The sequence below is a fragment of the Somniosus microcephalus genome, chromosome 4, assembly GCF_052327205.1.
Source record: "Somniosus microcephalus isolate GS21.2 chromosome 4, FLI_Smic_1.0, whole genome shotgun sequence".
In the NCBI taxonomy this organism is placed as follows: Eukaryota; Metazoa; Chordata; class Chondrichthyes; order Squaliformes; family Somniosidae; genus Somniosus; species Somniosus microcephalus.
The window spans coordinates 42520238-42545342 of record NC_140990.1 but is presented as its reverse complement, the minus strand read 5'-3'; the positions used below and the strand labels follow the sequence as shown (position 1 = coordinate 42545342).

The following is a 25105-nucleotide window of genomic DNA, read 5'->3' as shown; positions in this document are numbered from 1 at the left end:
TTAGCGAGTGTGGTAAACCACTTTTATCGTTCACTATCGTTACACTATAGTTATCACTGTTATATCGTTACTCTATGGTTATCACTGTTCACACTGTTGTATCACTATACGAGGTCGCCTCTTGTCACGCTGCTATACCTGGGCTGACCACTGCTGACTCCGCCCATGACTCCACCTACCTGCCCAGGTATAAAGGTAGTCGACTGGCTGGCATTCCTCCTTGTTGTATCCGATCACCCACGAGGGTGGGCTCTGTTATTTAGCCAATAAAAACCTATAGTTACTTTCTTAACTCGTCGCTTTTCATTGGATGAATTGATAGGTATATCAGCGAGTTCCACATTCTAACCACTCTCTGAGTAAAGACATTTCTCCTCATTTCCCTGTTGGATTTATTAGTAACTATCTTGTATTTATGGCCCCCAGTTTTGGATTCTCCCCACATCTATCCTGTCCAAGCCATTTATAATTTTAAAGACCTCTATCAGGTCTCCTCTAAGTCTTCCCTTTTCTGAAGAAAAAATCCCCAACCTGTTCAATCTTTCCCGATAGCCGCACACTCTCAGTTTACAAAAGCCATTAGTGTGAGTCCAGGATAGAAATTGAGAACATTCTCTCCTCCTGGTTCCTGACTCAAGGTGGCCGCGCATGCGCCCTGCTGTGGCTTTAAACCCCTGGGTAACCCGGGTGAGTCACTGACCAATCAAACCCGCAGCTGGACACACACGTGACACAATACACCAATGGTTTTCACCCCCGGGGCTCTTGGATCAGGTGCCGTGATGCCCCGTCCACTCATTGTTCCTGCACCAAGATGGCCGCCAAGTGAAGCTTCCCACTCTCCTTTACCAGGATGGCGGTCGTTAACCTGGGCCTATTACCGGGAAAAAGCCCCGCAGCAGCAATCGCGGGACCATTAGGTTATTAATCGGGGCTTGCGGCCTACTCCAGGTGTTTATGAAGCCTATCCGCCCACATTACGGGTTCATTACTCCCCCGAGCCCCGCCATCCATTACCCGCTGCCGATGCGACTCTCCAGCCTTTGTCCTTTTCCTCCACTCGCACTGCGCATGCTTCATTGCTGTCCGGTGCAGCGCCTGCGCACTGGGCTCCTGTAGTGTGACTAGGGCATATTCGCACGCGCGGGGAATGTTGGGTAATAGCCTCGCCATTGAAAGGCCACATTACCATATAGAAAATTATTATCTGTGATAGGCGTGAGATTGGGGCCGGAGGGCCAAGCCATAAAATTAGGATGCAAATTATACAGAAACCCAAGTGCACGGGCCATTCGCTGTAGTTCTGTCCTGGAGGTGATTAACATCAGCAACAGTAGAATCCAACCCCTGCAGTCACTTGTGAACTCGCTGGTGTTTCAGCAGGTGGGTGAACGAGTGAATGTCCACACACACACACACACACACACACACACACACACTTAAACAGCTTTTCTTCAGTATTGTGTCTCAAATCCTTTGACCTTTTAACGCTGGAGTGTTAATAGCTGGGAAAACTGAGTGAATTCCTTCCGACGCGTGAAGTATCTAACCGATCTCTCTCTGGTGTGACTGTGCTGGTGTGTCAGTGAATGGGATGACCGAGTGAATCCCTTTCCACACACACAGCTGGTGAACGGCCTCTCCCCTGTGTGAACATGCTATTGTGTCTGTAGGCTAGGGTGTACCTGTAGGATTTAGTAAACTTTATTAAGATTCTATAACCATTTTTATATAACTATAATATGTGAAATTGTATGTTAAAAGCCTAAAAGCCTGTATAAAATGGCGAATGGCTGAGAGCAAAGCAGGGTGGGAAATATGCCAACCTGACTAAAAAAAAACTGCTGTGTTTCCAATTACCGAAGTAACAGAATGTAGTGCTAAGTTTATGGAGGTGAGGAATTCAGCAATATTATGCTTAAAGAGATAAAAACTAGAGAAAGAGATGGGACTTGGAGACATCCTTCATTGGTACAGCTATAGGATGGACCAACTATTTAGAAAACATTCTAGGAAATGTTCTGTGAAAAGTCTGAGATAAGGGTACTTTGTTATGCATAGAGAAAAAGTCAGAAGGATCAACAAGGTCATAAGATGGCTAACGAGGGAAGCAAGACTTTTTACCAGGTGTCAGAGGGTTAATTACTGCCACGTAAGTAAAACAAGAGGGAAAAGGGTATAAAGGTACAGGTTTTGAACATCGAAAGCGCGCACTGTGTAACCAGAGATTGATAGGAGCTTCGGGCAACAGAACATAGCAAGATCCCAAGTAAGCAAGCTTCGGTCAACAGAACACAGCAACAAACATCAGGAGACTTGCGCCGCGGTCACTCAAACGAACAAACTGCGACTAGCTTCTTGTTAAGTATTACTTCTTTGTACTGGATGTTTAATGCTTAATAAACCTGTTTTACTGATACACAATATACCTGTACCCAGAGTGGTTTGTGTAGTCACGGACTGTTTTACTGATACATAGGAACATAGCAGATAGGAGTAGGCTTTTTGGCCCTTCGAGCCTGCTCCACCATTCAGTGAGATCATGGCTGATCATCCAAATTCAGTACCCTGTCCCTGCCTTCTCCCCATATCCCTTGATCCCTTTAGCCTTAAGAAATATATCCAACTCTTTCTTGAATATACTTAATGAACTGGCCTCCACCGCCCTCTGTGGCAGAGAATTCCACAGGTTCACCACTCTCTGGGTGAAGAAATTCCTCCTCATTTCAGTCCTAAATGGCTTACCCCTTATCCTTAGACTATGACCCCTGGTTCTGGACTCCCCGGCCATCAGAAACATCCTTCCTGCATCTAGTCTGTCCAGGCCTGACAGAATTTTATAGGTTTCGATGAGATCCCCTCTCAATCTTCTAAACTCCAGTGAGTAGAAGCCCAATCGACACAATCTCTCCTCATACGTCATTCCTGCCATCCCAGGTATCAGCCTGGTGAATCTTCGCTGCACTCCCTCCATGGCAAGAACGTCCTTCCTCAGGTAAGGCGACCAAAACTGCACACAATACTCAAGGTGCGGTCTCACCAAGGCCCTGTACAACTGTAGCAAGACATCCTTGTTCCTATACTCAAACCCTCTTGCTACGAAGGCCAACATACCATTTGCCTTCTTAACCGCCTGCTGCACCTGCATGCTTACCTTCAGCGACTGGTGCACAAGAACACCCAGGTCTCTCTGCACGTCCCCTTCTCCCAATCTATTGCCATTCAAATAATAATCTGCCTTCCTGTTTTTGCCACCAAAGTGGATAACCTCACATTTATCCACATTATAGTGCATTTGCCATGTTTCTGCCCAATCACCCAACCTGTCCAAATCATACTGGAGTTTCACAACATCCTCCTCACAGCTTACCCTCCCACCCAGCTTTGTGTCATCTGCAAATTTGGAGACATTACATCCAATTCCCTCGTCCAGATCATTAATATATATTGTGAACAGCTGGGGTCCTAGGACCGATCCTTGCGGTACCCCACTAGTCACTGCCTGCCACTCGGAAAACGACCCATTTATTCCAACTCTTTGCTTTCTGTCTGCCAACCAGTTCTCTATCCAAGTCAATACCTTGCCCCCAATCCCATGTGCCTTAATTTTGCACGCTATACCTGTACCCAGAGTGGTTTGTGTAGTCACGGACTGTTTTACTGATACACAATATACCTGTACCCAGGGTGGTTTGTGTAGTCACGGACTGTTTTACTGATACACACTATACCTGTACCCAGAGTGGTTTGTGTAGTCATGGACTGTTTTACTGATACACAATATACCTGTACCCAGGGTGGTTTGTGTAGTCACGGACTGTTTTACTGATACACAATATACCTGTACCCAGAGTGGTTTGTGTAGTCACGGACTGTTTTACTGATACACACTATACCTGTACCCAGAGTGGTTTGTGTAGTCACGGACTGTTTTACTGATACACAATATACCTGTACCCAGGGTGGTTTGTGTAGTCATGGCCTGTTTTACTGATACACAATATACCTGTACCCAGAGTGGTTTGTGTAGTCACGGACTGTTTTACTGATACACACTATACCTGTACCCAGAGTGGTTTGTGTAGTCACGGACAAACTATTATCAGAGCTTATTAAAGCTACATGTCAGTAGGTGAGATGAGCAAGTGAATCTCTTTTTAAACTCAGTTGGTGTGCAGCCTCTTCCCGCTGTGACTGTATCCCTGAGTTTCCACCTCAGACGGGCAACTGAATCCGTTCCCACTGTCAGCAACAACAACAACAACAACTTGCATTTATATATCGCCTAAAATGTAGAAAAAACATCCCAAGGCCTTCGGAGTGATCCCCACTGTCCTGGCCAATGTTTATCCCTGAATCAACATCACAAAAAATAGATTATCTTGTCATTATCACATTGCTGTTGTGGGAGCTTGCTGTGTGCAATTTGACTGCTGTGTTTCCTACATTACAACAGTGACTACACTTCAAAAGTACTTCATTGGCTGTAAAGTGCTTTGGGACGCCCCGAGGTTGTGAAAGGCGCTATAGAAATGCAAGTCTTTCTTTCTTTCTTTCACAGGAGAGTTAACAGTCCCCACATTAACACTGTAGATTCCCAGCATGTCTGTACTTGTGTATCGAATTTGGTCTCCCAATCACTGCTATAATTTCCATGCAATAAACATGGAAATACACATATTTTGCCAACGTAAGTCAGTGGCTCTGATAAATATTCTGTTACGTCGCGTAACATCCCTACAGTTGTAAAATTCCATGTTTGTTGCATCACACCAATTTATTTTAGTCAATTTTCTCACAGCTGATTGTCTTATAGGTAAATTTATTCCAACAATCTTAATAACTCGTGTTCCTTTTACCAAGGTGTTTACCAAGGAAGACGACTTTGCCAAAACCACGGTAAACGAGGAGGTTGCTGGGATACTAGATGATACAAAAGTAGATATAGAGGAGGTACGAGAAAGGCTGGCAGTACTTAAAGTGGATAAGTCACCCGGTCCGGATGGGAGGTATCCCAGGTTGCTGAGGTAAGTAAGGGTAGAAATTGTGGAGGTGCTGGCCTCAACTTTCCAATCCTCCTTAGATACCGGGGTGATGGCAGAGGACTGGAAGATTGAAAATGTTACACACTTGTTTGAAAAAGGGGAGGAGGATAAATCTGGCAATTACAGGCCAGTCAGTTTAACGTCGGTGGTGGGGAAGCTTTTAGAAGCAATAATCCGGGAGAAAGTTAACAGCCACTTGGACAAGCATGGACTAAAAGGTGAGCCAGCACGGATTTGTTAAGGGCAAGTCGTGTTTGACTAACTGGATTGAGTTTTTTGATGCAGGAACGGAGAGGGTGGATGAGGGAGGAGCAATTGATGTTGTGTATATGGACTTTCAAAAGGCATTTGATAAAGTACCACATAATGGGCTTGTTCGCAAAACTGAAGCCCATGGGATAAAAGGGGCAGTGACAGCATGGATACAAAGGTGGCTATGGGATAGAAAACAGAGAGTTGTGGTGAATGGCTGTTTTTGGGACGGGAGGGAGGTATACAGTGGTGTTCCCCAGGGGTTCAGTACTAGGACCACTGCTTTTTGATGGACATTAATGACTTGGACTTGTGGGTAAAGGGCACAATTTTGAAATTTTCAGATGACACGAAACTTGGAACTGTGGTAAACAGTGAGGAAGATAGTAATAGATTTCAAGAGGACACAGACAGGCTGGTGGAATGGGCGGACACACAGCACATGAAATTCAACACAGTAAAGTGTGAGGTGATACATTTTGATGGGAAGAATGAGGAGAGACCGTACACACTAAATGGACAGTTTTAAAGGGGGTGCAAGAACAGAGAGACCTGGGGGTGTTTGTGCACAAATCTTCAAAGTTAACAAAACAGATAATAAAGCAATTGGGATCCTGGGCTTTGTAAATAGAGGCATTGAGTACAAAAGCCAGGAAGTTTATGCTAATCCAGTATAACACACTAGTTCGGCCTCAGCTGGAGTCTTGTGTCCAATTCTGGACACCACACTTTAGGAAGGATGTGACGGCTTTGGAGAGGGTGCAGAAGAGATTTACTAGAATGGTTCCAGGGATGAGGGATTACAGTTACGTGGGGAGACTGGAGAAGCTGGGGTTGTTCTCCTTGGAGCAGAGAAGGTTAAGAGGAGATTTGATGGAGGTGTTCAAAATCACGAATGGTTTTAATAAATAAGGAGAAACTGCTTCAAGTGGCAGAAGGGTCGGTAACCAGGGAACACAGGTTAAAGGATCAGAGGCGACTTGAGGGAACATTTGTTTTCCTCAGCGAGTTGTTGTGATCGGGACTGCACTGCCTGAAAGGGTGCTGGAGGCAGATTCAATAGTAACATTCGAAAGAGAATTGGATAAATACTTGACGGGAAACAAATTACAGGGCTATGGGGAAAGAGCAGGGAATGGGATTAATTGGAGAGCTCTTTCAAAGAGCCGGGATCAGCACGATGGGCCGAATGGTCTCCTCCTGTGCTGTAACAGTCTATGAAATGGTGACTGGTCAGGGAGCGTCTGTAAATGTACCGTTCCAGTAAATCTCTCCTGCACCCTGTCAAAGGCCTTCACATCCTTCCTAAAATGTGGTGCCCAGAATTGTACTCAATACTCCAGCTGAGGCCTAACAAATGTTCTATAAAGGTTTAGCCTAACTTCCTTGCTTTTGCCCTCTATCCCTCTATTAATAAAGCCAAGGATCCCACACGCTCCTTTAACAACCTTCTCACCTTGTCCTGCTACCTTCAAAGATTTCTGTACATACACCCCCAGGTCTCTCTGTTCCTGCACTCAGTTTCTATGTAGATGGTACAATTTTAAACATAGAAACATAGAAGATAGGAGCAGGAGTAGGCCATTCGGCCCCTCGAGCCTGCTTTGCCATTTAATGAGATCATGGCTGATCATCCAAATTCAATACCCTGTCCCTGCTTTCTCCCCATATCCCTTGATCCCTTTAGCCTTAAGAAATATATCCAACTCCTTCTTGAATATATTTAATGAATTGGCCTCAACTGCCTTCTGTGGTAGAGAATTCCACAGTTTCACCACTCTCTGGATGAAGAAATTCCTCCTCATCTCTGTCCTAAATGGCTTACCCCTTATCCTTAGACTGTGACCCCTGGTCTGGACTCCCCGGCCATCGGGAACATCCTTCCTGCATCTAGTCTGTCTAGTTTGGTTGGAATTTTATAAGTTTCAATGAGATCCCCTCTCATTCTTCTAAACTCCAGCGAATATAAGCCCAATCGACCCAATCTCTCCTCATACGCCATTCCTGCCATCCCAGGTATCAGTCTGGTGAATCTTCGCTGCACTCCCTCCATGGCAAGAACATCTTTCCTCAGATAAGGCGACTAAAACTGCACACAATACTCAAGGTGTGGTCTCACCAAGGCCCTGTACAACTGCAGCAAGACATCCTTGCTCCTGTACTCGAATCCTCTTGCTATGAAGGTCAACATACCATTTGCCTTCTTAACCGCCTGCTGCACCTGCATGCTTACCTTCAGCGACTGGTGCACAAGGACACCCAGGTCTCGTTGCACTTCTCCTTCTCCCAATCTATTGCCGTTCAGATAATAATCTGCCTTCCTGTTTTTGCCACCAAAGTGGATAACCTCACATTTATCCACATTATACTGCATCTGCCATGCATCTGCCCAATCACCCAACCTGTCCAAATCATCCTGGAGTTTCTCGGCATCCTCCTCACAGCACACACGCCCACCCAGCTTTGTGTCATCTGCAAATTTGGAGATATTACATCTAGTTCCCTTGTCTAGATCATTAATATATATTCTGAATAGCTGGGGTCCAAGGACCAATCCTTGCGGTACCCCACTAGTCACTGCCTGCCACTCGGAAAAAGACCCATTTATTCCAACTCTTTGCTTTCTGTCTACCAACCAGTTCTCTATCCAAGTCAGTACCTTGCCTCCAATCCCATGTGCTTTAACTTTACACGCTAATCTCTTATGCGGGACCTTATTGAAAACCTTCTGAAAGTTCAAATACACCACATCCACTGGTTCTCCCTTATCTATTCTACCAGTTACATCCTCAAAACACTTCATGTTGCCTCTCATTCTTCCATACACCAATCACCACCACTCTCTGCTTTCTCTCCCTCAGCCAGTGTCACTCTGCTGAATCCATGCTGTACCTTTTTCAAGGCCAACATATCTTTCCTGAGGTTCGGTGCCCAGTTCTCCAGATGGGGTCTGACCAAGGCTCTGTACAACTGGAGCATCGCTTCTGTATTCCAACCCCCTGGAGATAAAGGCCGACAGTCCATTAGCCTCTTGATTACTGTCAGGATTTGGAAGGTATTTACAATGGATTCGAGCGGCCCTTACATTTGGGATCTTTCTTTATTCCATCCACTCGAGGAGTGTGATAACAGACTTTCTCCTGTGAATATAGAGCTGGATTATTGGGCCGTGATGCGTTTACTTGTTTGTCTTTTGTTTAATTTGCTGAGTGGATTTAAATTTAAAACCAGGTTTGCAGGCGTGATGCTCTAGTCACACATCGAAGGTGAGAGAGATGCTGTGGGGCACATGCTAAGTCCAGTAGCTGAAAGTGATTAACAGACTGGGTTTTGTGATTAGTGATCCCGGGCGTGTTACCAATACCTTCCCTGGATACCAAGGCTGGGAAAGGCACTCTGGAAGGTATGGGGAGCTGGGACTTGTCCATGAGAGTAACCGGAGGCCTGAGAACTGAAATAATCTAGAGTTAGAAAGGAGCAAAAGTGCAAATTATCAGTAACTGGGACATCAATTACCTTGAAGACATCAAGCAGTTGACACAGTGTTTGAAAGAAAGCTGATTTATTTAACATATATCCAGAATATTAAACTCCAGCCCAATGGTAGACGTTATCAGCAGAAACAAACCCCAACTGCCAGAATGAACATCCGCTGCTGAAACCCTCTTCCATGCCTTAGTTACCTCGAGACTCGACTATTCCAACACTCTCCTGGCTGGCCTCCCGCACTGCACCCCCCGTAAACTTGAGCTCATCCAAAACCCTGCTGCCCGTGTCCTAACTCGCACCAAGTCCCGCTCACCGACCACCCCTGTGCTCGCTGACCTACACTGGCTCCCGGTCCAGCAACACCTCGATTCTAAAATTCTCATCCTTGTTTTCAAATCTCTCCATGGTCTCGCCCTCCCTATCTCTGTAACCTCCTCCAGCCCTACAACCCTCCGAGGTATCTGCGCTCCTCCAATTCTGGCCTCTTGTGCATCCCTGATAGTAATCTCTCCACCAGTGGCGCCCATGCCTTCAGCTGCCTGGGCCCTAAGCTCTGGATTGCCCTCTCTAATCCGCTCTGACTCTCTACCACTCTCTCCTCCTTTAAGCCGCTCTTTAAAACCTAACTCTTTGAGGGAGCTTTTGGTCATCTGTCCTAATAACTCCTTAAGTGGCTCTGTGTTAAATTCTGTTTGAGAACGCTCCTGTGCAATGCCTTGGGACATTATCCTACGTTAAAGGCACTATATAAATGCAAGTTGTTGTTGTTTGATGTGATTAACAGCAGCAATAACAGCGGAATCCAACCCCTGAAATCATATGTGAACTCGCTGGTGTTTCTGCAGGTTGGACGAGTGAGTGAATCTCTTCCCACACATGGAGCAGGTGAATGATCTCTCTCCTGTATGAGCTCGCTGGTGTGTTAGAAGTTGGGATAATGTAGCGAATCTCTTCCCACATTCAGTGCAGGTGTGAGTGTGTTGGTGTGTCACCAGTTCCTGTTTGCTTTTAAAGCCCTTCTCACAATTTCGAACATTTAAAAGGTCTGTTATCAGTGTGATAGAAGGTTGGATGAAGTAGTGAATCCCTTCCCACACACAGAACAAATGAATGGCCTCTCCCCAGTGTGAACTCACTCGTGTATGAGAAGGTTGCCTGACAGAGTGAATCCCTTCCCACACACGGAGCAGGTGAATGGCCTCTCCCTGGTGTGAACTCGCTGGTGTTTCAGTAGGGTGGAGGAGAGACTGAATCCCTTCCCACACAAAGAGCAGGTAAACGGCCTCTCTCCAGTATGAATACGCTGATGTTTCTGAAGACTGGATGATGTCATGAATCCCTTCCCACACAGAGCAGGTAAATGGCCTCTCCCCAGTGTGGCTGCGCCAATGAGATTCCAGTTCTGATGGGGAACCAAATCCCTTCCTACAGTCCCCACATTTATACCATTTCTCCCTACTGTGGGTGTCCTTGTGTCTCAACAGATTGGATGATCGGTTGAAGCCTCGTCCACGCTCAGAACATGTATATGGTTTCTCCCCGCTGTGAATGACGTGATGTTTTTTCAGGCTGTGTAACTGGTTAAAGCTCTTTCCACAGTCAGTGCACTGGATCACTCGGGTGTGGGTGTCTCAGTGCTTTTCCAACCTCAATAATGATTTAAATCTTTTGCCACAGGCAGAACAGACAAACATTTTCCTTCCATAATCAGAGGCCAATCATATACGAATTAAGTGATTCTGTAAGATCATGACGTGATGTTTGGTTTGAGTTTCCTGCCTGCAAATCCTGCCCTTCTAATACCCTGTAAAAGGAGTTTACAAAGGTCATCACTGTAAGTACAGGATAGAAATTCAGAACAAACAATTTAGTTGCTAAGGAACATCCTGTCACTTTTCGTTCCCCCAGAGCTGTAAAACCCCCCATCCGCCACAATCCTCCCGCTCTCTGGTCATTGTTCGAGATTCATCGCTCACTCTCCTACTATTTCTTTTCTCCTCTCCAGATTTTCTCTCTTCCTCTCCTTAAAGCGCTGACTCAGTCTGTAGGCCAGTTCCACTCTTTGACTCTTATTATAGCAGTTTACAAATGCTCCCTGAACAGTCACCATTTCTCCTCCATTTACAGACGCTCCCTAACCAGTCACAATTTCTATTCCATTTACAGACACTCCCTGACCAGTCTTCATTTCTCCTCCATTATACAGACGCTCCTTGACCAGTCTCCATTTCTCCTCCATTTACAGACACTCCCTGACCAGTCGCCATTTCTCCTCCATTTACAGACGCTCCCTGACCAGTCAGCATTTCTCCTCCATTTACAGACGCTCCCTGACCAGTCAGCATTTCTCCTCCATTTACAGACACTCCCTGACCAGTCGCCATTTCTCCTCCATTATACAGACGCGCCCTGACATCCTGTCTGTCCCGGAGTTTAGCGCGGGGCCCCTTTGCTGAGCGAATCGGGAGAAACCGGGAAGCAGCGGGCGGATAATGTTGAGTTTTAATAATGGGGCCTGGGGCCGCACTCGGGCTGTGAGCATCCCGCGTCCCCCCGGGGTTCATGAACCCGCTCCCTGAGCTCGGGGTGTGAGCGGCCCGCCTCCCCCCGGGGTTCATGAACCCGCTCCCTGAGCTCGGGGTGTGAGCGGCCCGCGTCCCCCCGGGGTTCATGAACCCGCTCCTGACCTCTCACCTGATGTGTCAGCGGCTGCTGCTAAGGTCCGCGCATGCTCAGCTCACGCTGCCCAACAATCAGTCTCTCACGCGCATGCTCAGCTCACCTTCTATTATTCAGGTTCAAAGGTGAAGCCCCGCCTCTCTCACCCTGCGATTGGTTGGAGGACCCGCCGCCCGCTCGGTCGTCCAGACCCGCCCCGCTCCTCCTATTGGTCCGGAGCTCCCGTCAATCACCCGCGCTGTGTGAGCTGAGCATGCGCGTGCCTTGACAGCAGCCGCTGACACATCAGCTGAGAGAGCTCAGGGAGCGGGTTCATGAACCCCGGGGGGACGCGGGCCGCTCACACCCCGAGCTCAGGGAGCGGGTTCATGAACCCCGGGGGGACGCGGGCCGCTCACACCCCGAGCTCAGGGAGCGGGTTCATGAACCCCGGGGGGACGCGGGCCGCTCACACCCCGAGCTCAGGGAGTGGGTTCATGAACCCCGGGGGGACGCGGGCCGCTCACACCCCGAGCTCAGGGAGCGGGTTCATGAACCCCGGGGGGACGCGGGCCGCTCACACCCCGAGCTCAGGGAGCGGGTTCATGAACCCCGGGGGGACGCGGGCCGCTCACACCCCGAGCTCAGGGAGCGGGTTCATGAACCCCGGGGGGACGCAGGCCGCTCACACCCCGAGCTCGGGGAGCGGGTTCATGAACCTCGGGGGGACGCGGGACGCTCACACCCCGAGCTCAGGGAGCGGGTTCATGAACCCCGGGGGAGGCTGCGAGATTCTCAGCAGCCTAGCTCTGCTCGGTGCTGTGTGAACGGGCTGCTCCACACCCCGGCTGCTCACGGGGAATGCCAGTGCAGAGGGCCCAGTGCAGAAGGCCCAGGGTGGAAGACCCAGAGGAGAGTGTCCTAGGCGGGAGGCCCAGCACGGAGGACCCCAGGCGGGGGGCCCAGGGCGGAGCGGCTGGTCGCCAGAAGCGGAGTCGGGAGATGGTGTCGGTGAGCATGCTGCACGGTTTCTGAAGTCGAAGAACGGTCTTGGGCCCGAATGAGTTCCAGCGGCCCCGCCTGCGCTCCATTTGGTGGCAGCTGTGAGGCTTTGTTTCGGTGATGGGATCGGGTTTGTGCCGCCATTTGGTGGAGGAAAGACAGACTGTTCCTATCTATAGTATGGTGCTTGAACAGCCATAAGATGGGAAAAGAGAACGGGATAAAAGTAAAAAAGGAAAATAAAAGACAAAACAAGGTATCTCGGCAAGGAATAACGAATGTCTTGATGGCTGGGTCCTGTGAGTGATAACAGCAAGAAGAAGGGAGTACTCATTTTCTTCTTTTACGGGATTTGAGTAAGTGATCGGCTTTTCTGTGGAAAGGTTAAAGACTGTGGATAAGGATTATGACATTATATGGTTGGATAACATCAAGTGAAAATGAGGAGTTATTAGAGTGCGAATAGGACTGGCGTAGAACTGGTATTACTTGTTTAGTTGATGAAGTTTCGGGTTCTGGTTAAAAGTAGTTTACTTGAAGTATTAAGTGATTTTTTGATATGGTTGTGGGATTTTGTATATTGTGGTGTTATTTAGTGTTAAAGCCTTCCTTAATCGAACGAACGAATGCTCTAGTGAACGCACGCATGCGGATACAAATATATGCACGCATGCACACACGCATACACAATGGAATTACGTTCGACCGAATGAAGGGCCCGCTCTCCAGGATGGGGGTCACTCGGTGAGCGTGAGGCCTGCCGGACGGATGAACGAACGCACGCATGCACACAGGTAGACAAATGATACACACGCTTACACAATGGAACTTACGGTCGACCGAATGAAGGACCCTTGCTCCCCAGGTGAAAGTCGGCTTGGTGAGCGTGAAGCCTGCCGGACAGATGAACGAACACATAGGCATGCACGCAGATAGAAATGGCACACGTACGCAGTCATGCACATGGAACTTACGCCTGAGCGAACGAATGGAGGAATGAATGATTGAACAATGCCAGTTGGACTGGCGTGTACGGATTCTTGGTTTATTAAATAGCTGCAGTTCTGTAAACATTAAAAAAGAAAAAAAAATTAACCCCGGGGTGACACGGGCTGCACACACCCCGAGTGCGTCCCCAGGCCCCATTATCAAAACACTCAACATTATCCGCTTCACACACACCCGGGGTGGGCCTCAGGCCCTGAACAAGAGCATCCGGGCCGGGTGTTTGCCCCGAGTGGGGCGACAGCTGCGGGGCTTTCTCCCGGTGACAGGCCCGGGGTAACGGCCGCCATCTTGAGAGGCTCAGGGGGCAGCAGGGCGCATGCGCGGCCCCCTTGGCCAGGAACCAGGAGGAGAGAATCTTGTCAATTTCTATCCTGGATTCAGTGATGGCTTTTGTAAACTCCTTTTACAGGCTGTGAGACGGGCAGCATTTACACACCGCAAACTCAAACTAAACATCACATCAAGATATGACCGAATCACTCCATTCATCAGGACCCGAATATCATCGGCCTGTGAATGTGGAAGGAGAAATGTTTGCCTGTTCTGTCTGTGGGAAAAGATTTCAAACATCAGTGTGACTGGAAAAGCACTGAGACACCCACACCCGAGTGAGAGTGTTCCAGTGCACTGACTGTGGAAAGAGCTTTAACCAGTTACACAGCCTGAAAAAACATTGCACCATTCACAGTGGGGAGAAACCGTACACGTGTTCTGTGTGTGGACGAGGCTTCAACTGATCGTCCAACCTGGAGAGTCACAAGGACACCTGCACCATGGAGAAACCGTGGAAATGTGGGGACTGTGGGAAGCAATTCAATTACCCATCTGAGCTGAAAACTCATCGACGCAGTCACACCGGGGAGAGGCCGCTCACCTGCTCCGTGTGTGGGAAAGGATTCACTCTGTCGTCCAGCCTCCATTTACACCAACGAGTTCACACTGATGAGAGACCTTTTAAATGCTCTGACTGTGGGAGCTGCTTTAAACTCTCTGCAGATTTTATTAAACATCAGCTTGTTCACACCGACGAGAGACCATTCAGTTGTACTCACTGCGAGAAGAGCTTCAGGCAGTCATCTCACCTCATTCAACATCAGCGAGTTCACACTGGGGAGAGGCCGTTTACCTGTTCTGTATGTGGGAAGGGATTCACTCATGCATCCAATCTTCGAACGCACCAAGGGGTTCACACTGGGGAGAGACCGTTCACCTGCTCCGTGTGTGGGAAGGGAGTCACTAAATCATCCCACCTGCTGACACACCAACTTGTTCACCTTGATAAGAGCTTTCAAATGTGCTGACTGTGAGAAGAGCTTTAAAAGCGCAAAGGATCTGCTGACACACCAACGGGTTCACACTGGGGAGAGGCCATTCACCTGCTCCGTGTGTGGGAAAGGATTCACTACTTCATCCAACCTGTGGACACACCAGCGAGTTCACACTAGGGAGAATCCGTTCACCTGCTCCGTGTGGGAAGGGATTCACTCGATCATTTTACCTGGTGAGACACCAGCAAGTTCATAAGTGACTGTAGGGGTAGGATTCTGCTGTTAATCACATCCTATGTTTGTTTCTACCAATGTTATTAACCCCTATAACTGGGCTGTGTTATGTTCGTTATTTCTCCAAGATAAGGGACTAATTGTCCATTTTAGGTCCTTTTCTCCTTTTGAACTCAGTGCGGCAGTGGCGGGAGGTGGAGCAGAGCGGCAGAGCAACTACAAAAGGCCCCAGAGGCTCAGGTAGGCCTCAGTGCGGGATCGGCAGCGGGTGGAGGCGGAGCAGAGCGGCAGAGCGACTACAAAAGGCCCCAGAGGCTCAGGTAGGCCTCAGTGCGGCATCGGCAGCGGGTGGAGGCGGAGCAGAGCGGCAGAGCGACTACAAAAGGCCCCAGAGGCTCAGGTAGGCCTCAGTGCGGCATCGGCAACGGGTGGAGGCGGAGCAGAGCGGCAGAGCGACTACAAAAGGCCCCAGAGGCTCAGGCAGGCCTCACTAATCTCCAATCTCAGGCAAGGAGAGAGGTAAAAAGTATTCGAGGTGTGACGTCACCACAAAACAGGTAGGTGATTGGTTGGAGTATTTCTCTCGTTTTAAATCTTTAAGTCTGTGGTTTATAGCTTTTAAGGTTGCTGTGGTGTAGCGGGGACAGTTTGTGAACCAGGGCCCTTAAATATATCATTTAACTAGTGAAATTAGTGGGATTCATTTAATTTTAATTAATTAGTTAAAGGGTAAGTCATGGCAGGACAGCCCAGCCCCGTAGTGTGCTCCTCCTGCTCTATGTGGGAAATCAGGGATGCTTCCTGCGTCCCTGACGACCATGTGTGCGGGAAGTGTGTCCAGCTGCAGCTACTGACAGACCGCATTGCGGCACTGGAGCTGCGAATGGATTCATTTTGGAGCATTCGCGATGCTGAGGACGTCGTGAATATCACATATAGCGAGTTGGTCACACCGCTGGTAAAGGGTGTACAGGCAGGAAGGGAATGGGTGACCAGCAGGCAGAGTAAGAGGCACAGGCAGGTAGTGCAGGAATCCCCTGTGGCCATCCCCCTCTCCAACAGATATACCACTTTGAATACTGTTAGGGGGGATGACTCATCAGGGGAAGGCAGCAGCAGCCAACTTCCTGGCACCATGGGGGGCTCTGCTGCACAGGCTGGGAGGAAAAAGAGTGGAAGCACCAAAGTGATAGGGGACTCAATTGTAAGGGGAATAGATAGGCGTTTCTGCGGCCGCAATCGAGACTCCAGGATTGTGTGTTGCCTCCCAGGTGCAAGGGACAAGGACGTCTCGGAGCGGCTGCAGAACATTTTGGAGGGGGAGGGTGAACAGCCAGTTGTCGTGATGCACATAGGCACCAACGATATAGGTAAAAAACGGGATGAGGTCCTAAAAGCAGAATATAGGGAGTTAGGAGGTAAATTAAAAAATAGGACCTCAAAGGTAGTAATCTCAGGATTGCTACCAGTGCCACGAGCTAGTCAGAGTAGAAATAGGAGGATATTTCAAATGAATACGTGGCTAGAGGAATGGTGCAAGGAGGAGGGATTCAAATTCCTTGGACATTGGAACCGGTTCTGGGAGAGGTGGGACCAGTACAAACGGGACGGTTTGCACCTGGGCAGGGCCGGGACCGATGTCCTAGGGGGAGTGGTTGCTAGTGCTGTTCGGGGGGGTTTAAACTAAAATGGCAGGGGGTTGGGAACCTGAGCAGGGAGACAGAGGAAAGGGAAACAGGGATAAAAGCAAAAGATAGGAAGGAGAAAAACAAAAGTGGCAGTCAGAGAAATCGACGGTTTAAATCAAACGTGGCCACAGTAAATAATAATTCTAGTAGGTATAAGAGCATTAAAAAAACAAGCCTGAAGGCTTTGTGTCTTAATGCGAGGAGCATTTGTAATAAGGTGGATGAATTGGCTGCACAAATAGAAGTAAACGGATATGATTTGGTTGGGATTACAGAAACGTGGCTCAAGGATGGCCAAGACTGGGAACTCAACATTCAATATTCAGGAAAGATAGGCAAAAAGGAAAGGGAGATGGGGTAGCATTACTGGTTAAAGAAGGGATTAACACAATTGTAATGAAGGATATTAGCTCTGATGACGTGGAATCTGTATGGGTAGAATTGAGAAATACTAAGGGGGGAAAAAAACATTAGTGGGAGTGGTATATAGACCTCCAAACAGTAAGGCGGAGGTTGGGGATGGCATTAAAAGGGAAATTAAAGAAGCGTGCAATAAGGGCACAGCAGTCATCATGGGTGACTTTAATCTACATATAGATTGGGCCAACCAAATTAGTAACAATACGGTGGAGGAGGAATTCCTGGAGTGTTTACGGGATGGTTTCCTGGACCAATATGTCGAGGAACCAACCAGAGATCAGGCCATCTTAGACTGGGTATTATGTAACGAGAAAGGATTAATTAGCAATCTTGTTGTACGAGGCCCCTTGGGTCAGAGCGATCATAATATGATCAAATTCTTCATTAAGATGGAGAATGAAGTAGTTGACTCAGAGACTAGGGTCCGCAATTTAAATAAAGGAAACTACGATGGTCTGAGGAGCGAGTTGGGTAGGATTGATTGGGGAATGGCACTCAAAGGGTTGATGGTGGATAGGCAATGGCAAACATTTAAAGACCGAATGGATGAGCTACAGAATTTGTTCATCCCAGTTTGGCATAAAAATAAAACAAAAAAGGTGACTCAACCGTGGCTAACAAGGGAAATTAGGGATAGCATAAGGTCCAAGGAGAGGGCATATAAATTGGCTAGAAAAAGCAATAATCCTGAGGATTGGGAGCAGTTTAGGAGTCAACAATGGAGGACAAAGGGATTAATTAAGAAAGGGAAAATAGAATGAGAGTAAGCTAGCAGGGAACATAAAAACTGACTGTAAAAGCTTTTATAGATATGTGAAGAGAAAAAGATTGGTGAAGTCAAGCGTAGGTCCCTTACAGTCAGAATCAGGGGAATTTATAATGGGAAACAAGGAAATGGCAGACCAACTAAATACATACTTTGGTTCTGTCTTCACAAAGGAGGACACAAATAACCTCCCAGTGATGTCGGGGAACATAGGGTCTGATGAAAGGGAGGAACTGAAAGAAATCAGTATTTGTAGGGAAATGGTGTTAGGAAAATTGATGGGACTGAAGGCTGATAAATCCCCAGGGCCTGATGGTCTACATCCCAGGGTACTTAAGGAAGTGGCCCTAGAGATAGTAGATGCATTGCTGGTCATCTTCCAGAACTCGATAGACTCTGGAACAGTACCCATGGATTGGAGGGTAGCTAATGTTACCCCACTATTCAAAAAAGGTGGTAGAGAAAAAGCGGGGAATTATAGACCGGTAAGCCTGACATTGGTAGTGGGGAAAATGCTGGAGTCTATTATAAAAGATGTAATAGCAGAGCACTTGGAAAGCAGTGACAGGATCGGACAAAGTCAACATGGATTTACAAAAGGTAAATCATGCTTGACTAATCTACTGGAATTTTTTGAGGATGTAACTGGTAAAATAGATAAGGGAGAACCAGTGGATGTGGTGTATTTGGACTTTCAGAAGTCTTTCGATAAGGTCCCGCATAAGAGATTAGCGTGTAAAATTAAGGCACATGGGATTGGGGGCAAGGTATTGACTTGGATAGAGAACTGGTTGGCCGACAGAAAGCAAAGAGTTGGAATAAACGGGTCGTTTTCCGAGTGGCAGGCAGTGACTAGTGGGGTACCACAAGGATCGGTCCTAGGACCCCAGCTGTTCACAATATATAATGATCTGGACGAGGGAATTGGATGTAATATCTCCAAATTTGCAGACGACACAAAGCTGGGTGGGAGGGTAAGCTGTGAGGAGGATGTCGTGAAACTCCAGTACGATTTGGACAGGTTGGGTGATTGGGCAGAAACATGGCAAATGCATTATAATGCGGATATAAGTGAGGTTATCCACTTTGGTGGCAAAAACAGGAAGGCAGATTATTATTTGAATGGCAATAGATTGGGAGAAGGGGAAGTGCAAAGAGACCTGGGTGTTATTGTGCACCAGTCGCTGAAGGTAAGCATGCAGGTGCAGCAGGCGGTTAAGAAGGCAAATGGTATGTTGGCCTTCGTAGCAAGAGGGTTCGAGTACAGGAACAAGGATGTCTTGCTACAGTTGTACAGGGCCTTGGTGAGACCGCACCTTGAGTATTGTGTGCAGTTTTGGTCACCTTACCTGAGGAAGGACGTTCTTGCCATGGAGGGAGTGCAGCGAAGATTCACCAGGCTGATAACTGGGATGGCAGGAATGACGTATGAGGAGAGATTGTGTCGATTGGGCTTAGACTCACTGGAGTTTAGAAGATTGAGAGGGGATCTCATCGAAACCTATAAAATTCTGTCAGGTCTGGACAGACTAGATGCAGGAAGGATGTTTATGATGGCCGGGGAGTCCAGAACCAGGGGTCATAGTCTAAGGATAAGGGGTAGGACATTTAGGACTGAAATGAGGAGGAATTTCTTCACCCAGAGAGTGGTGAACCTGTGGAATTCTCTGCCACAGAGGGCGGTGGAGGCCAGTTCATTAAATATATTCAAGAAAGAGTTGGATATATTTCTTGAGGCTAAAGGGATATGGGGAGAAGGCAGGGACAGGGGACTGAATTTGGATGATCAGCCATGATCGCATTGAATGGCGGAGCAGGCTCAAAGGGCTGAATGGCCTACTCCTGCTCCTATCTTCTATGTTTAGATTAGTTCAGTTCTCATACCTTCAGTTATTTTCATGGACAAGTCCCAGCTCCCCATACCTTCCAGAGTCCCTCTCCTAGCCTTGGTATCCAGGGAAGGTATCGGTAACACACCCGGGATCACTGAACACAAAACCCAGTCTGTTAATCACTGTCAGCTACTGGACTTAGTGTGTGACCCATCTCTCTCCCCTTCGATGTGTGAATAGAGCATCACACCTCAGAACCTGGTTTTAAATTTATTCAGCAAATGTATTTACCAGAAGCTTGCAGGGTGATGAGGCAGTGTTGAGGTGCTGCTGTATCAGCCTTGGCTCAGTGGGCAGCACTCTCGCCTCTGAGTCAGAAGGTGGTGGGTTCAAGTCCCAGCCCAGAGACTTGAGCACAAGAACCTCGGCTGACACTCCTGTGCAGTACTGAGGGAGTGCTGCACTGTCGGAAGTGCCGTCTTTCAGATGAGACATTAAACCGAGGCCCCGTCTGCTCTCTCGGGTGGAAAAGATCCCATGGCACTATTGAGAAGAAGAGCAGGGGAGTGATCTCTGGTGTCCTGGCCAATATTTATCACTAAAATAACACACATGATCTGGTCATTATCACATTGCTGTTTGTGGGAGCTTGCTGTGCACAAATTGGCTGCCACGTTTTCTACATTACAACAGTGACTACACTTCAAAAGTACTTCATTGGCTGTAAAGTGTTTTGGGACGTCCTGAGGTCATGAAAGAGGCTGTATAAATGCAAGACTCATCTTTACTCTGCATTTTGCCTGTAATGAAAATAACTGAAGATTAGTCCCAGTGTAACCTTTGCTGTCATGAAATGAGTGTGTCTTTGAATGAGCCTCACGTCCTTGCTCATGTTGGCTGTAATTGTGTAGAAAGGGGATGTGTAAAGAGATGGTCTGTGTATGGAGATGTGAAAGAAGGAAACGGTGTGTGTGTGTGATAGTGACACAGCCTTGTGGTCACAGTCAGAACAATGACAGATATCCTTGTGGTTATGGTTTGGGCAGGGCCAGGTCAATAATGTAGTAAACAAGTTAAATATAAATGTGGCCAGTGTAGTCACAGCTTGTTAGAACAGACCTGGGGAGAAGAGAGCTCTGAATCCATTGTATTATCCCTGTTCTCCGGATCGGGTAACTATGCTCTGTCTGTATCTTTGCAGTGCTGTTAATAAAGTCAGTGAAAGACAATCTGTTGTTGTGAGCTTGATTATCTGGTGCCTGAAACCACAAGACTCAAATTTTAGAGTAAACAAGATGAACACCAAACACATCACGACCCAATACTCCAGCTCTATATTCACATGAGAGTCTGTTATCACACTCATCGAGTGGACATAATAAAGAAAGATTCCCAATTCAAAGACCCTCTAGAATGATTTGTAAATACCTTTCAAATCCTGACTGATATCAATTGTCAGTGTATGTTCCATTGACGTCAATGGCTGATGAGAGAGGGGCTGGAGAGTAGGGGTGAAAGAGGATTTGGGGTGAGGGGGGTTGGAGAGTAGGGGTGAAAGGAGTTGGGGTGAGGGGGGTTGGAGAGTAGGGGTGAAAGAGGAGTTGGGGTGAGGGGGGTTGGAGAGTAGGGGTGAAAGAGGATTTGGGGTGAGGGGGGTTGGAGAGTAGGGGTGAAAGGAGTTGGGGTGAGGGGGGTTGGAGAGTAGGGGTGAAAGAGGAGTTGGGGTGAGGGGGGTTGGAGAGTAGGGGTGAAAGGAGTTGGGGTGGGGGTTGGAGAGTAGGGGTCAAAGAGGAGTTGGGGTGAGGAGGTTGGAGAGTAGGGCTGCAAGGAGTTGGGGTGAGGGGGTTGGAGAGTAGGGGTGAAAGAGGAGATGGGGTGAAGGTGTTGGAGAGCAGGGGTGAAAGAGGAGTTGGTGTGAGGGGGGTGGAGAGTAGGAGTGAAAGAGGAGTTGGGGTGACGGGGGTTGGAGAGTAGGGGTGAAAGAGGAGTTGGGTTGAGGGGGTTGGAGAGTAGGGGTGAAAGAGGGGTTGGGGTGAGGGGGTTGGAAAGTAGGGGTGAAAGAGTAGTTGGGGTGAGGGGGTTGGAGAGTAGGGGTGAAGGAGGAGTTGGGGTGAGGGGGGTTGGAGAGTAGGGGTGAAAGAGGAGATGGGGTGAGGGGGTTGGAGAGTAGGGGTCAAAGAGGAGTTGGGGTGAGGGGGGTTGGAGAGTAGGGGTGAAAGGAGTTGGGGTGAGGGGGGTTGGAGAGTAGGGCTGAAAGAGGAGATGGGGTGAGGGGGTTGGAGAGTAGGGGTGAAAGAGGAGTTGGGGTGAGGGGGTTGGAGAGTAGGGGTCAAAGAGGAGATGGGGTGAGGGGGTTGGAGAGTAGGGGTCAAAGAGGAGTTGGGGTGAGGGGGGTTGGAGAGTAGGGGTCAAAGAGGAGATGGGGTGAGGGGGTTGGAGAGTAGGGGTCAAAGAGGAGTTGGGGTGAGGGGGGTTGGAGAGTAGGGGTGAAAGGAGTTGGGGTGAGGGGGGTTGGAGAGTAGGGCTGAAAGAGGAGATGGGGTGAGGGGGTTGGAGAGTAGGGGTGAAAGAGGAGTTGGGGTGAGGGGGTTGGAGAGTTGGGGTGAGGGGGTTGGAGAGTAGGGGTGAAAGAGGAGTTGGGGTGAGGGGGTTGGAGAGTAGGGGTGAAAGAGGAGTTGGGGTGAAAGAGGAGTTGGGGTGAGGGGGGTTGGAGAGTAGGGGTGAAAGATGAGATGGGGTGAGGGGGTTGGAGAGTTGGGGTGAGGGGGGTTGGAGAGTAGGGGTGAAAGGAGTTGGGGTGAGGGGCTTGGAGAGTAGGGGTGAAAGAGAAGTTGGGGTGAGGGAGGTTGCAGAGCAGGGGTGAAAGAGGAGTTGGGGTGAGGGGGGTTGGAGAATTGGGGTGAAAGAGGAGTTGGGGTGAGGGGGTTGGAGAGTAGGGGTGAAAGAGGAGTTGGGGTGAGGGGTTTGGAGAGTAGGGGTGAAGGAAGAGTTGGGGTGAGGGAGGTTGGAGAGTCGGGGTGAAAGGAGTTGAGGTGAGGGGGTTGGAGAGTAGGGGTGAAAGAGGAGTTGGGATGAGGGTGGTTGGAGAGTAGGGGTGAAAGAGGAGTTGGGGTGAGGGGGGTTAGAGAGTAGGGGTGAAGGATGAGTTGGGGTGAGAGGGTTGGAGAGTAGGGGTGAAAGAGGAGTTGGGGTGAGGGGGTTGGAGAGTAGGGGTGAAAGAGGAGTTGGGGTGAGGGAGGTTGGAGAGTCGGGGTGAAGGAGGAGTTGGGGTGAGGGGGTTGGAGAGTAGGGGTGAAAGAGGAGTTGGGGTGAGGGGGTTGGAGAGTAGGGGTGAAAGAGGGGTTGGCGTGAGGGGTTGGAGAGTAGGGGTGAAATGGGATGGGGTGAGGGGGTTGGAGAGTAGGGGTGAAGGAGGAGTTTGGGTGAGAGGGTTGGAGAGTAGGGGTGAAAGGAGTTGGGGTGAGGGGGTTGCAGAGCAGGGGTGAAAGAGGAGTTGGGGTGAGGGGGGTTGGAGAGTAGGGGTGAAAGAGGAGTTGGCGTGAGTAGGGGTGAAAGAGGAGTTGGGGTGAGGGGGGTTGGAGAGTAGGGGTGAAAGAGGAGTTGGGGTGAGGGGGTTGGGGTGGGGGGGTTGGAGAGTAGGGGTGAAAGAGGAGTTGGGGTGAGGGGGTTGGAGAGTAGGGATGAAAGAGGAGTTGCGGTGAGAGGGTTGGAGAGTAGGCGTGAAGGAGGAGTTGGGGTGAGGGGTTGGAGAGTCGGGGTGAAAGAGGAGTTGGAGTGAGGGGGTTGGAGAGTAGGCGTGAAAGGAGTTGGGGTGAGGGGTTTGGAGAGTAGGGGTGAAAGAGAAGTTGGGGTGAGGAGTGTTGGAAAGTAGGGGTGAAGAAGGAGTTGGGGTGAGGGGTTTGGAGAGTAAGGGTGAAAGAGGATTTGGGGTGAGGGGGGTTGGAGAGTAGGGGTGAAAGTGGAGTTGGTGTGAGGGAGGTTGGAGAGTAGGGGTGAAAGTGGAGTTGGAGTGAGGGGGTTGGAGAGTAGGGGTGAAAGAGGAGTTGGGGTGAGGGGGGTTGGAGAGTAGGGGTGAAAGTGGAGTTGGGGTGAGTGGGTTGGAGAGTAGGGCTGAAAGAGGAGTTGGGGTGAGGGGTTGGAGAGTTGGGGTGAAAGAGGAGTTGGAAAGGAGGTGCTAAATAGGTTGTCATCACTCAAAGTTAACAAGTCACCCGGTCCAGATGGGATGCATCCTAGATTGCTGAGGGAAGCTAGGGTGGAGACAGCAGAAGCTCCGACCACAATCTTTCAATCTCCCTGAGATATATGGGAGTGGTGCCAGAGGACTGGAGGATTGCAAATGTTACACCCTGTTTAAAAAAGGGGAGTGGGATAAACCTGGTAACTACAGGCCAATCAGTCTAATGTCAGTGATGGGTGAACGACTAGAGACCATTGTCAAGGACAAAATTAATTCTCACTTGGAGAAGCATGGGTTAATAAGGGGCAGCCAGTATGGATTTGTTAAAGGTAAATCGTGTCTGACTAACCTGACTGAGTTCTTTGATGAAGTAACAGAGGGTTGATGAAGGTAGTGCAGCAGATGTATATATGGACTTTCAAAAGGCATTTGATAAAGTACCACATAAGAGACTTACTCGGAATATAGAAGCACAGGGAATTAAAGGGCTGATGGTAATTTGGGTGTAATTGGCTAAGGGAGAGGAGACAGTGAGCAGTGCTGAGGGATGTTTTTCTGACTGGAGGGAAGTATGCAGTGGGTTCCCCCAGGGGTCGGGATTAGGACCATTGTTTTTCTTGTTATATATAACTGACCTGGACTTGGGTATAGGTGTACAAGTTTGAAGTTTACAGATGATCCAAAACTTGGCAACGTAGTAAATAGTGAGCATAGTAGTAGCAGACTTCAGGAGGACAGAGACAGACTGTGAAATGAGCAGACACAAGGCAGATGAAATTAAATGAGGATAAGTGTGAAGTGATGCACTTTGGGAGAAACAACAGGGAGAGGCCGTATAATCTAAATGGGACTATTTTGAGGGGGTGCAAGAGCAGAGGGACCTGGGGGTCCATATTCACAAATCTTTGAAAGTGCCACGGCAAGTTGGTGAGGCGGTTCAGAAAGCGTATGGGATACTTGACTTTGTAAATAGGGTCATTGAATACAAAAACAAGGAAATTACACTAAACCTTTACAATTCACTAGTTAGGAACATAGGACAGGAGGAGGCCATTCAGCCCCTCGAGCCTGTTCCGCCATTCAACGAGATCATGGCAGATCTGTGACCTGACTCCATACACCCGCCTTTGGCCCATATCCCTTAATACCTTTGGTTAACAAAAACCTATCAATCTCAGATTTAAAATTAACAATTGATCTCGCATCAGTTGCCGTTTGCGGAAGAGAGTTCCAAACTTCTACCACCCTTTGTGTGTAGAAGTG

The 25105-nt window shown here is 48.6% G+C and overlaps 1 pseudogene; it reads right to left on the bottom strand.

Annotated features, from left to right (window-relative positions):
• Positions 1-1124: 1124 nt before the first annotated feature.
• LOC147118730 (uncharacterized) lies at positions 1125-13405 on the bottom strand (annotated as a pseudogene).
• Positions 13406-25105: the final 11700 nt, after the last annotated feature.